Consider the following 14,247-nt stretch of genomic DNA (forward strand, 5'->3'; position numbering starts at 1 on the left):
ATTTACGTTCTAGGAGGCTGTGTATGGGCCGCGGAGTGGTTACGGTAGCTCACATCGAATCACTTGCAGCTCATCGCTGTGGGTTTGAAACTAAACCTGGCTAAGGGTGTAGAATTCATTCATGTAGAAAGCCATCGAATTTGCTCACGGAATGTCTGTTGCTCTATTCAAGTGCCTACCTGGGCCTTGAATTATGCCACAATTAAAAGCTAGAAAGTTACCATATGACCTAACTTTCTATTGGTATTACGATAACTGTACTAAGAAACAAGAATCATTCTCACATGAAGAAAAGTTAATGTGTTATTAGGTCTGATAGAACAGTTAAAAGAGCAAAAGTGATTAAGGTAGACCTGCATATGTTTATTAAACAATTTTTATTGTATTCAATGTAAATTTAGCAAGTTTTTAAAGAAAACTCTCTTTGCTTATTCTCTACCATCATTTTGAATTGTTTTAAATATAAACCTATCCATTGTCAAAATAAACCTTAAGAATGACAACAGTGCTGACTGTTGTCATTGTGCTCACGCCATTGCAGAATACTCGTTCATAGTCTTATACAACTTATATATTTTTTCTGCGGACATTCCATTCCTTGTATAAGTTCTCTAGAACGTTATATTTTTTTTTTCATCAGAATATACGACTATTTCACCGAGTTTAGGTGCGGATGGATATATCTGGCTCGATTGTAACTGTGAATTCCCGTCAATATGTAACTCAAGGTCCGGATACTCTCATCCGCACATATTAACTGTGAGTAACCTGAAATAAAAAATTCCCAACCGTGTAATCATACATCTTTTTCACAAGTCTGTCTTCATCTGCTAACGTTGAAGCTCCGGCCCATCTTTTGTTTTGGTGCAGATTAGAATCATTATGACAATTTATTGATAATTATTTTTTTTATATTTAGAAATATTGCAAAATGTAAATTGAAGTTACGACATGGTTATGTAGAAATCAAATCTAATTTAGTTAAGGCTTGATCATTGAATAGTAATTAAATGAATGATATATTATTAATAATTATTTCATAACTCATAACTTAAGATCACACATTTCAAATTATCCCCGTTCTTTTAAAGTTCTAACTTGAATTTTAGTCCTGTGTAAACATGCGGGACTTAAGGCCTCCCTGCCACTACGTCTATCAAGAAAATACAAACAAAATTACTCGAGATATCCTCACGAAACGTAGTATGTAGTTAGTGGGCAATAAGGAAATTATGCCCGTTACTTTGTTCAGCACGTCATTTGTTTCATTTACAATTTATATGGCAATGAACATAGTAGCACATCATTGTAATAGAACATCTGTAGCTTCACAATTATTTCAGCGTATTCTAGACGCTTTCGCCGCAATGGTCTGGATTCGATACCAAGCAGTTTTCAAAATAATATTTTGATATGAAATGTAGGTAGTGGTATCTCAATCATAAACAAGAGTGCCAGAATGTCACAATATACGCCCGTCACAGCAAATTTATTTACTCTAGCACCTGTATTTTCAGATGTAATTTTAATTTTGTGGTTGTTTAGTAATCATTGTAATTCTTTTGTTTTTCTAAGTCCAAAAAAAAACTCCTTACCTGGTAGAGATACCTTAAAATACACCTAAAATTAGAAAGTAACAACTATGTTGTACCACAGAAAAGTGGTCTTGGTTTTTCCCTACGGTCAATTAAAAAAAAGTTACAATATAAGTTATTTATAGTAACAACTAAGGGAAGTTAATCTTTAAAAAAAAAAAAAAAAAAAAAAAAAAATACAAAAAAAATACAAAAAAAAAATATTTTAAGTCCACATAAAAATCCTAACCAGGTAGAGATTGGTTAAAATACACCTCAAAATTGGATATAACATGCATATTGTACTACAGAAAAGTGGTCTCGATTTTTCCCTACGTCTAGTAATGAAAAAGTTACAATATAAGCTATTTATAGTAACAACAAAGGGAAGTAATTCTAAAGAAGGGAACTGCGCATAACACTTCGTCTCATGATGATGTATAATTGTGCCAAGTTACATCAAAATCCCTCTATGCATGAAGAAGAAATGCTTCGGACAGTCATTCTTGTATCTGACCTTTGGCCTCTGAGTGTGACCTTGACCTTAGACCTAGGTACCTGAACCTTGAGCATGACATTCCGTCTCATGATGATGAACAACTGTGCCAACTTTCATCAAAATCCCTCTATGCATGAAGAAGATATGCTCCGGACAAAGTTTTCATTCTTGTATCCTTTGACCTCTAAGTGTGACCTTGACCTTAGACCTAGGGACCTGGTTCTTGCGCATGACACTCCGTCTCATGATGATAAACAATTGTGCCAACTTTCATCAAAATCCCTCTATGCATGAAGAAGATATGCTCCGGACAAAGTCATACTTGAATTTGACCTTTGACCTCTAAGTGTGACCTTGACCTTAGACCTAGGGACCTGGTTCTTGCGTATGACACTCCGTCTCATAAAGGTGAACCACCGTCTCTATGATGCTCTTCTATTATGCCACTATGTCGAATACTCATAAGATATAAATACATATTTCTAATACAGAATGTGATTTAACTATTTTATATATAACAATGTAAGTTAGAATAACTTGTCAAGGAAAATCCATTTCATTTACATTTTGCAGTACTATACTTTCTGTCCCGAGAAAATATATTAACTAAAACAAGATAACGTTTCATTTACACTTATAATAAGTGTATTTATTTGTTAAAAGAGGCATCAAATAAAGATTGAATTTCGCTTTTCTCTCTAACCTTACTGTTATTCATTGATAAGATTGAGACGGTTGTCAGTCAACACTGACGCTGGTGAAATGGTATGATTTTGTGTGTTCCGACAAATCCCAATCTGTCCTATTGGGAAACTTTATGGAATCATTAGAATTGATTTCTGCCGACAAATACGCGTTTTCTTTCTGAAACTTAAAGCAATATTGTATATAACAACAGCGATTATTATCAAGTTTTGAAACATTTGTAAAATCTGGAAGCATACATTCATAAGATAAAATAAAAGGGTAGAGTTCCCGGAAGCACAGAGCACCACAAACGCAGCCATAGAGCCATGCATCGCAAAGTAGGCCCACAACAAAAGGAAGCTGTAATGGTAAAATATTGTAGACGGGTTGCTTCAAAAATCCAACAGTAAGTACATAGTAAATATAGGCAAAATACAGAAAAATGGGGCTGGGGTGGTAAGTGGTAGATAAAAGGGTCAGATGTAATGGGAACGTAGAGCAGGGATGAACAGGGAATGGCACGTTCCTTAAACGCAGTATTCCTACAACGTCGCAGACACGCACGTAGCAAACACACACACAAACACAAAAGCACGCACGCACGACGCACGTACACACACGCACGCACATACACACACATGTACACAGATAAATGAACAGAAAAGTAAGAAAAAAAAAACACCAGGGCACCGCCGATAACAAACACGTATAAATACACATACTCACACACATAAGCAGGGAAAAAACAACAGTAGGGTACCGCCTAAGGACGAACGGCGGTCAAAATTATGGTTGGCAAGGTAATTTGTTGTTGGTAAAGGATAGAGTCAGCCAATGCAAGGGAGCATAAATGCTGGGAAAGGGGTGGGATGGGGCGGTGGGGGTAATGAGAGTAGTGAGAATAAAGAGGAAAGAAACGCTAACAACAAACAAGACAACATATACAACACAAAGTACGAGACGGACTGAAAACAAGCTGAAAATAGGGACACCGCCATTGAAAGGTCGGTAACCTATAAAAACGGAAATTAGGTTTTTAAACGCGCTTATGCCAACCTCGCAGTTACCCTTTTTTTAACATGTTAGATAAGACAGTGTAAATAAAGTCACTCCACGCTGAGAAAGACTCTAACATTAGTGACAAAATACTAGATCATATTAAGTAAAACATAAAAATAGGGACAATCTTAGGTAAAATTACATCAATGTACTCAACAACTTGTCTGAAGTCAGAGCACCAAGAGCCTAACTTTTAAGGGCATGACTGCAAGACAAAATTCCTGTCCCTCTGTCCGTTTTTGTAGAATTTAGGAGAAAAGCATCAAGGAGTCTTACACTTTATTAGTCATAGCACTATCAAATAGAAACGTGTATCGAATATAACTGTAGAGGGGTCAATCACCAAACATGCACTGTGCTGAACGATTTTCGCATTATAACCTCTTTTGATAAACTTTTAAAGTTCATCACTGTTTTGTATGAAATAAAGGATATTTCTTTATTTAACCAGTAGAAATCTGAGATCAAGCTGGAACCAGACTAAAGAGCGCTTCAGTTAGCTTCAAGCTGCTATCAAAATGTATGATGTAAACAACTAAAGGTTTAAATATATATTGCGATTAAACTGAATTCCGTCAATCTTACATTAGTAAGATTTATTCTTGGCTTAAACAAGAAAAATAAATTTATCCCCACTGCGACGTGCTGGTAAAAGGTAAGCCGACAGAAAATAATTTCATATCTTTTTAAAAACTAGTCTACATAGAAAGGATGTAGATATTTTTCGAAAAAAAGTTTTGTCTTATTTTCATCTTTCTCTTAGAATTTTGAATAACATAATACGTTTCATTTATTTAGGACACCTTCAATTCATCATAATCTATGTCTTCATGGAAATGCATGGTTTCTAGGAAGAATGAAAAAAATATTCGGTTTTGCATTCAAGGATATTGTCCTTTTAAACGGACAAATTTAATGCATGTTAAATTTAACAATTGTGAAATATATACGCATAAGACATTTTTAACATGTTTAACAAGGATGTGATATTTTAAATTTTCCATGAAAATATAGATGTTTTCCAAAAAGTGTCAGTGTTTTTCTGTGAAAAAGTTATAAATAAGTACAAAATATTTTGAGAAGTCAATGCACTCTAGTCGACGAACAATCCATGACATTCCGGGCGGACAGTTTTCAAATCGGACAGAAACCGAACAGGGACCGGGCGGCGCCCGTACAGAATTTATAGAAAACTGGATGGCCATTTTTTAAGTACTGCTGTGGCAAGGCGGTGACAAGACGATTGTATTCAGGACACTCTTAGCGTCTGCGACTTTTATCCATTTTAGGATCCGCCTACAGTCTTTCTTGCTTGATGAGAAAAATTCTCATACGTTGCGATAGAACAAGTGCTGTTGATCAGATCAGGAATGATGCAGGAGGTGCCTATATGAAATTTTTATACTGAATGGTGCACTAAAATGTGTTATCCCGCCTCAGCCAGAACAGAACTGACGCAGTTAGAAACATGATTATTAATTTATGTATCTCTAACGTCTTTTAAAAAGAAATATAAAAAGTAAATCTTGCAGTTGACTGCCTAAATAATCTCTTTGTTTATATCAGCTGAATTGTAACTATGCCATTATGATATAATTGATTATTATAACTAATTGATTGCCTAAATGACAATCGTATTAATTGATACATAAAGGCAATATCTATTTTTAGGGGCATTTGTCTAAGAATGAATGTGATATTAATAAGGATGAATATGATGTTAATTAGGTTATGTGATAGTGTAAATTGTATTTGGATGTTGTTGTTTTTCAGAAGGCTACATTTAAAATTAAGATGTATCATTTGTACTTTGTACTGATCTATATCTTCATGTGCTACCTTCTATAAATAAAGATGTTATTATTACAATTATTATTATAAATCAAAAAAATGTATTTAAGAGAAGTTTAAAGGATAAATACTATGAAGAATGGTTAGGGGCAATTACAGATAGCTCAAAACTGTATTGGTACCGTCAGTATAAGTTTCATTATATCCAGGAGTCGTATTTAAATTAAGTTAATTTAAGAAATTGTTTCCTAAACTAAACTCTTCCTCTCACAACCTGGAAATAGAGGGAGGCTGGTATAAAACTACTCCGAAAGAAGACAAAATTTGGTAAGTATGTAACTCGGCTATACAGACCGAGTACCACGGTATTTTTAATTAGTTATCCTATAGCTGCTATGTTTTAAACAACAATGTATATCTAAGAAATAGCTTGAAACAATTTGCATCAGTTTAATATGTTAATGTGCTGCAACTCTAAAAATGTCGTAAAAAGTTATGAATGCATATTATGCACTTCAAGAACGTAGGGCAATTTCAGATACGCGCTTTAATGATTGAAATATACTTTCGTGCGCAGGTAGACATTGAAACAGATCAAAAGTTTCAACTTACATTTAATATTCTATCTTCATCATCCTGATATTTATGTTTATAGTAGTTTATTGTATAATTGTAACATGATCTCTTTATGGGCTTTGGCTATTAGCATAACAATGTATTGTTGTTATCAAAACACATATCATATTAAATCAGAGATGAAATTAAATGTTTAAGATCCAGTTAATTCGGTTATCTTGATTTCATCGAAACTTACTTCTTCAGAGAAATTCATGGCTTCTATGAATAATGAAATTGGATCGTTTCAAATATGATATAGTATCTAGTTTTTATTGAAGTGATATTGTCCTTTAAAATGACACTGTTTACAAGGATGTGATATTTTCAATTAACCATAAAAATAAATTTGTTTTTAACTAACCATTAGCTTTTTTCTTTGAAAAGCTATGTCTTCTTTGAAAAGCCTATACGAAATATACTCCAACATGACTTATGCATCATAGTTAAATCTATTGCGTAATTCAATCGCAGCAATTAAACACATAATTGGTAACAGTATGAATCTGTATATTTGTAATATTATTCATTTAAATATTATAGTGAATGTATTTTGTTTTTGTTTCAGTGTAAGACTGAAATACCTTTTACCGTATGAACATCAGGCGCCAATTTCACGACAAAACTAAAGTAATTGCTTAGCTGTCTGTTATTTCAAATGCTGTTTTTGCCCATATTGACTTTTACATCTATATCAGAACCGTATACAACTATTCTGTAGATCAAAACACAACAATTCTGAATTGTAATTGGGGTTGCGGGTGTCCTACCACAAATGCTTCGTACAGGCCCAGTATGGGGATTCTGTGCGAGTTTACCTCTCACCCCAGCGTTTTTCGTATACTTTTGATATATTTTATAGTCCAGTTATATTTCAGAATCAGTATGTCTAACCCTTTAAAAATGTTTAAGAGTGGAGCTCCTTTAAATAAGAGTTATATTTCGACAGATATATGAGACGCCTATAGAGCATTGATTAAACGAACATAATTATTTAAACAGTATATTATTTCTTATGTGATATAGTATATGTTTATAATGAAGTTTTATAACAGAAGTTTGTACTGTTCTTATTGTCTGTTTCAAGTGTTTATATCAATTTTATTAATTCCGTGTAGATCTATTATGCCCACTTTCACATTAATTTAATTTATTGTGTGCTTTTATTTCTTTCAGCATCGCATGTTGGCTTTTATATGACTAGTAAATATTGTAGGCACGGTTTTTCGTGTGACAACTTCTGCAGAATTCCGAGGAATTGGTTGTTGAACGAGCCCGCTGGGCGAGTGCACCAACATAGACCGAAGGATTCTGCATTTTTATTTGCAACGGCACATTTGATTCATCTTCAGACTTGTAAAAGTCAACATTTTGAGTATCATCAAACCATTCAAAGCAAATTAAAGGTTCCCCGCCGCCGGGATTATCGGGGTCCCTGGAGTAAAAGTTGTAATGGGCGTTTGGGTGTCTACCACAGTTGTAAGGTCAAAATGCTTCATACCGGCCAATACATATTACGAACTAGTTTGATTTTAACATATTTTATTCCTTCCTTTTTAATGACAACATATACAATGTACATATACAGAACATATACAAAACATTCTAAGAAAGGTAAAAGGGTTTGACCACAAGTTCATATATATCGAACTAGATTTGAAATACAGATGAAAAGCTAAAGCTGTGTTCCTTAAATAGACCAATGTTAACGCCTCTGAATTCAGCACTTAAATATATAGGTTAAGAAATTCGTTTACATGGTAACATTAATTTAATTTAAGAAATCACTATTTTCTACTGAAATTTGAATAATTATAAATCATAATTAATTATTTTTAAAAGTACCAAATTATCAATGGAAACGGAAAAAAATATATTACAAATCAAACTGCCCAATATTTTAAGAGAATGACCGTAATAAGTAACATTTCACCCTGCTATAATTCCAATAACATCAGTTACCAGCATCCATTTTCTTACATTCCGCATAACTGTTCGATAAAACTACCTATAATCCGCAAAATATTAATCATGACCCAAAAAATATTACGGCAAATAAAGGCCGTTCAAAAGTTGTTAAACATAAAACATGCTAAGAATTAACACATTTAAGATAAAAGCTATTAAGCACGTGACGTCAAGATGTCGATGATGATGCTTAGTATCGTTTCTGCTGTAATTTATTCATCTAATCGTATTGCAGAATTAAACCATTAACCATTAGATCAGAAACAGATTAATATTTTCTAAGAAAAATAAATATACAAACTCATTAATTTTATGCTGCGCCACGAGAAAATCAACTTAGTGCATTTGCGACCAGCATGGATCTAGACCAGCCTGCGCATCCCGCACAGTCTAGTCAGGATTCATGCAGTTCGCGAACGGTTTCTCTAACTGCTAAAGGCTTTGAAAGGGAACATCGTGGATCCGGATGCGGAGGCTGTTTTGGATCCATGTCGGTCGCAAATGCATTATGTTGGTTTGTTCATGGCGCGGCTCATTTATTTTGTCATAAACATGTCGTTAATCGTCACTATAAATAATAAGGTAAACTACCTCCTTAAGCGTGTAAAAAGGAAGCTCTTTCTTGTTCCTGTTCACGAAGGCATAGCGGATGTGGATAATGTTTCTTCTATAAATGTAGTTAGATTGACTGCTGTCGATATGTGCACTAAATGAGAAAATGTGATATTTGTTAACCTACCTGGCAATTCATTACAGTGACAGTTTTTTCTGGGCTCTGGAATCTTCAAATTTAGTGCAAGAAGACTAACAGAACAGACCTTTTTACTGTTATCGGATAGATCCATAACTACCGGTAGGTCCATACCATATCAGATGATACTATTTTGGTTTCTTTTAAAACGCGGCGCTTGCGAGGCGGAAGCATAAACCGAAGGAAACACTGCCTTCTATATAGCTTTGATTTGTATATATCTAAATGTCGCAGAGAGTGACGGTGACTTAGGTACCCTAAAGTAGTCCCAGCTGGAGTAGAGAGATAAACATATTTTATACTTTTCAATGTGAAAGTATCATACTGTAAAATCTGGAAAATAAGCGTATACGCTTATAATAATTTTAGTGACACATGTTTTTCACATATATCACAGTAGTTCATTTGAAAGCATATAATAATACATAACACTAAATGTTGAAATGCCTCGACTTTTACGGCTCAGCAACTAGACATGGAAATGGCATTAATTCATCACGGGAGGACACCTGGAGCAGAACCATAGAACATCCGAAAGTCAGCTGGATGGCTTCCTGATATTAAGATTTTAACGTCCCAAGTGAGGCGAACTCACATTGGTGAGGAGTAAGTGATACAAAGACAGTGACCTTAACAACTCGGCCACGGAGGCCCCATATTTGTAATATATATACCAAAAAAATTGTCTCTTTCGTTATCTGTCTTAGTGGTTTTAATGCTTGTGGAGTAAAAATTTTTTTTTATCAAATCGGGTAATTCTATTTTTGCATACGCTTGTGTTTTCTAATCTATTATGTTTTTCAGATATTTGGAAGTGGAGCCAATAACCAAAACATTGATAGAGTGGTCTTTGAAGTGGTCGAGGATGGGCTGAAACATTCTTTTACAGTAAATGTAGCGATGTTCAGGTTCCCCGTAATATTCTAAACGGACACAAACGGTAACTGCGTATTTGATGTACAGTTAAAGGGAAGTAATTAAAATAAGAAATTTACATACTTTCTCTGTACATCGGTTTAAACCAGTCCTATTACTTTGGAACATGCAGCGGATTAAGAGTGAGGTATGGTGCACCATCAACTAGAGACTGATGCTAATCTATACAAGCCATGCTAAATGAACTGTGGTGTGACAGCAGTAATACCGGTGCAAATCACTGAATAGATGAAAGAGCATGTAATTTAATTGTAATACAATGACATTTGTGTGATACAACTTATTTCATGATGGTAATAAACAAAGGGAAGTAAGTAAAATTTGAATAATTGTACGTTTTATTTGTATAGGTTTTTTCTCTCGACACCTTGATAAAACTGACTTCTTAATTATTGCACATACAATTACATGACTCTTTGTGACAGCAAATTACGCAAATATTGTGAATCTATTTACTAATGTCCAAGAGACTTCTCCTGAAAATTAGACATAAATAGGATACAACAGTCTGAAATAAACAACATTTGCTCAATTGCTCGGATGTTAAATTATATTCACTAGAACGTGTAGATATCCAAGCAAACATTACACTATGCAAAAACGATTACAGAAACAAACACTGACAACAACATATGAATCAATAAAAGACAATAATAACTGTAGACTAATCATTATAAGATATTTTGCTATGATCAGCCAAAATTTTAGTTTCAATGATATGATCTCTGCATGATTTCCTCTGGTCAATAGGTATCATATTTTACTAAGGTATTAACTTGTTATATTCAATGAATGTGTATATTATAAAGAAAAGTTCATTATGTGATTAGCTTGTCTCGTCTTCTTTGTTTAATAATGTAACTTAAAGAAGTTTCAAAAGCCTAACATTAAAAATCTTAAGGTCCTATTAAGTTTTAAAGGTAAAATATCCTTCCTAGAATAGGAGATAGGTCAAATTATATAATTATGCTACAGACAATTAGAAAAAGTGGAAACTTCACAGGTCGCAGATCCATCAATCGGTTCATGACAGGAAGACTTCTAAAGGTTTCTATATTAGCTCTAGTGGCCATTAAAAGGAGCCAAGTGCCCCCATTTGAACAATTTTGGGAAAGGACCATATAACTGTTGAAGATCCACCAAGCGATTCATGATAAGGAGTCACCTAAAGTTATTTATATTTTTAGCTCTAGCGGCCCCTAAAAAGGGACCAAGTGCCCCCATTTGTACAAAAGGAGAGGATCTTATAATGATGCTACAGACCAAGATCTATATTGTGATTCATGAAAAGAAGTCGTTTAAAGATTTTTCTATTGTCAGCTTAAGCGGCCTAAAAGGGGCCAAGTGCCCCCATTTGAACACACTTGATAGAGGACCTCGCCAGGATGCTACAGACCAAATTTGGTGTTAGTTTCAGAGAAGAAGATGTTTAAGTGAAAATATGGAGGACGGACGACGGAAGCCGGACCATCCACCTATACTAAAAACTCACCATGAACCTTCAGGTGAGCTAATAATCTTATGTCAATAAGTTTGTACCATTAGCCACTTTCAGAGTACTCACCTTTTACGATTGTGTGGTTTAGTTCCTTTAATACGGTCTCTTCGATAAGGGAGTGAATAAAATTCTGTTAAGTAGCTTTAAATCAGAAAATACAACTGACCAGTCTTAAAATTTATGTGCTATTGAATGAAGTTATATCCAATAAAATGGTTATCCTTTTTTAATCCATGAATGGAATAAAGAAATCATAACGTCTACTTGTCTCCCATGTGAGCGCTATTTGGCGCCAAAATTGATTCGCAGCTATTGAATGTACGCACGTATTAAGTGTACTATATTTACTGACTAAAGGTTATGGTTAGGTTTGAAATATAGGTTTAATAGTGTACATTCAATGCATGTGTACACTCAATGTTTGAGAATTAATGTCAACAGCTATTTAAAGGGCACGACTGAGGGGAAGTAATCACAGAACATTTGTGACAATACTGGACGTTGTCTCCTCTTCGCGCTATACAGCTATGTCGGAAAAGTACGATAAAAATGATGCTGAATATTTATGTCTTAACTGGGTTCATATCGAATATCTCCATCTGTCGACTCTCGTTAAACTCGTGCAAGTTTGAATGTTGCCGACTTTAAATAAATATTTTCCACCAAATGCTTATCAGAAATACAAAAACCATTTAGTTCCTAATATACCTACAATTATTACGCAGCGCGCACTAGAAATGCCAGTAAACATTTGCCAAAAAAAAATGAACCCCAAAAATACGATTAAAAATGAATTACGCCTGGAAGTGCGTCATCCGTGGATAGCTCATTTGCATAACTGCGTGACATATCTGGAAGAGTCATTCGTGGATGACTCAGTAAGGTAAAGTGAGACATTAGTATAGACAGCATGGCTCATCAATGAAACTGTTGGTGAGGATGTGCCGGAACGACCAGACAGTGAGAACTAAGGACAGACAAGGTACGTTCAAGGTTTCATTTATCTGCCTATGATTATATAAAATAGGGGGAAAATAAGAAACAACAGGCTTTTTTTTATTTAAAAAAACAGTTCAAATAATTCACTGTTGTAATCTGTATATAGTAATTACATTTGTAAATGAAGCACGGCCAACTAAGTATTGATTAAATCTTAGACTGCTAACCGAACCGTCGTCGTTATACAATTTCAGACTTTGTGCAGCCTTTTTTATTTCCAGCTCAAAATTTAGAAGACACACACACGCACGCACGCACACATACACAATCATCCTAAGCTGGTTAAAAGTGGTGTATCCGTGGGGAGAAGGAACACATTGAACGTACACTCGCATCGAGTGTACACTATAAACCCAGGTAACTCAAACCTTTAGTCAGTATATTATACACTGAAGACGTACGTACGTCCAAAGGATGCGAAAATAATGTTTGCGGTCGGAGAACTTTTATCAACAGACAGAAAGCCTCGATTAGGTCTTTGTTGCAACTGTATGCATCTACTAGCCCACTCTGTAAGGATTTGTTAAAGACATTGTTATCACTGTCCTGTTTGGGAAAATGTTTTATATGTTCTGCTGTACATTTTTACAACTTTTGGTACACATTAAGCTGTGCAAAACAAGGTTTAGTGGTCTCATTGAAAATTAGGTTAGCCTACGTTATACAATAAAGCCATGCATAGCTCATCACAGTGTTCGTTGTACACAATGTAAGATACTTAAATACGTAAGATTAGCTGTTTTTACGTTGAAAGCCTACAAATCTTATTTTTTTCCCGTAATTTCATGCCAAAGTCAAATATCCATAATCTTGAACGTTTTCTTTCTTTTTTTGTAAATATATTTATTATATACATTGATATCTAAAAGTAGGGACACAATTGTAAGAACCTGAAGCGTGCACCACGCACTCGTGCCAATATAGATTTTGTCGTGCGAAGAACTGCTTAAGACCTAATATTGCCGTTTAGCAAGTATGTCCACATACACCTTGTGACATTGACCTATTAAAGACGTGATAATATCTGCTTTTCTTTTATATTTAAGATATATAGCAACTTCAAGCTATACAGCATATTTCTGACTTTCCTTGGACCTGTTAAAGAAATATGTTACGGAATATCTTAATGGTTTTGAACAGTCTTCTCTGGCTGTGTTTGGTGTGCTCTATGCTTCCAGGAAATCAACCCGTACCTTTTTTGGAAGCATCTGTATTTTATGCTTCAAGGAGTGAAGAAAAAAAGTACCTAAAATATACTCATTTAAGTTTTTTAGAGTTCTTTAGATTTTGGGTATTGAATCGTTTCCAGGTTACGAAAGGTTCTGTCGCAGTAAACTCTATGAAAAAGTTGCCTTTATTGCGCAACAACATACTCTAGGACACCTTTAAACGGACACCTTTTCTTGTTCGTATCGCTGTTCACATGCCTTAATAAAATCACAATTAAATGATATTTAACTAAGCCTTTATTGTGCAACAGCATAAACAATTCAATACTTAGCCGGGCACCTTCAGCGGAGCAAGCCATTTGCTGATGTTGCTTTTGCATGTGTTACTTTCTTTGTTAATATTATTGTAAACTTATCGCGCAACAATATAACGATTCAACATTTAGACAGACACCTTTTGCGGAACGAGCCTTTTTGTATATTTACTTTTCTTGTTCATATTATTGTAACAAATGCAATAAAATAATCTTCAACTAATTTTTTATCGCGCAACAGCATAAACAACAGCACATTTAGACATTTATTAAAAGAATATTAAAAATAACCTTTAATGAAACGTAAATTCTAAGAAGATCCCTTGGAAGCATCAAGCACAACGAAGTAGAATAATAGCAAACAAAAAAAACAAAGACAAGTATCAA

At 34.4% G+C, this 14,247-nt stretch overlaps 1 long non-coding RNA gene across 1 annotated transcript; it reads left to right on the forward strand.

The window, feature by feature from the left end:
• Positions 1-8,819: 8,819 nt before the first annotated feature.
• On the forward strand, positions 8,820-10,214 carry LOC123554968 (uncharacterized). The gene is made up of 2 exons (XR_008368702.1): positions 8,820-9,046; positions 9,749-10,214. It is a non-coding gene; the product is annotated as an uncharacterized LOC123554968 (long non-coding RNA).
• Positions 10,215-14,247: the final 4,033 nt, after the last annotated feature.

Source organism: Mercenaria mercenaria, chromosome 19 (genome assembly GCF_021730395.1).
Source record: "Mercenaria mercenaria strain notata chromosome 19, MADL_Memer_1, whole genome shotgun sequence".
Classification (NCBI taxonomy): Eukaryota; Metazoa; Mollusca; class Bivalvia; order Venerida; family Veneridae; genus Mercenaria; species Mercenaria mercenaria.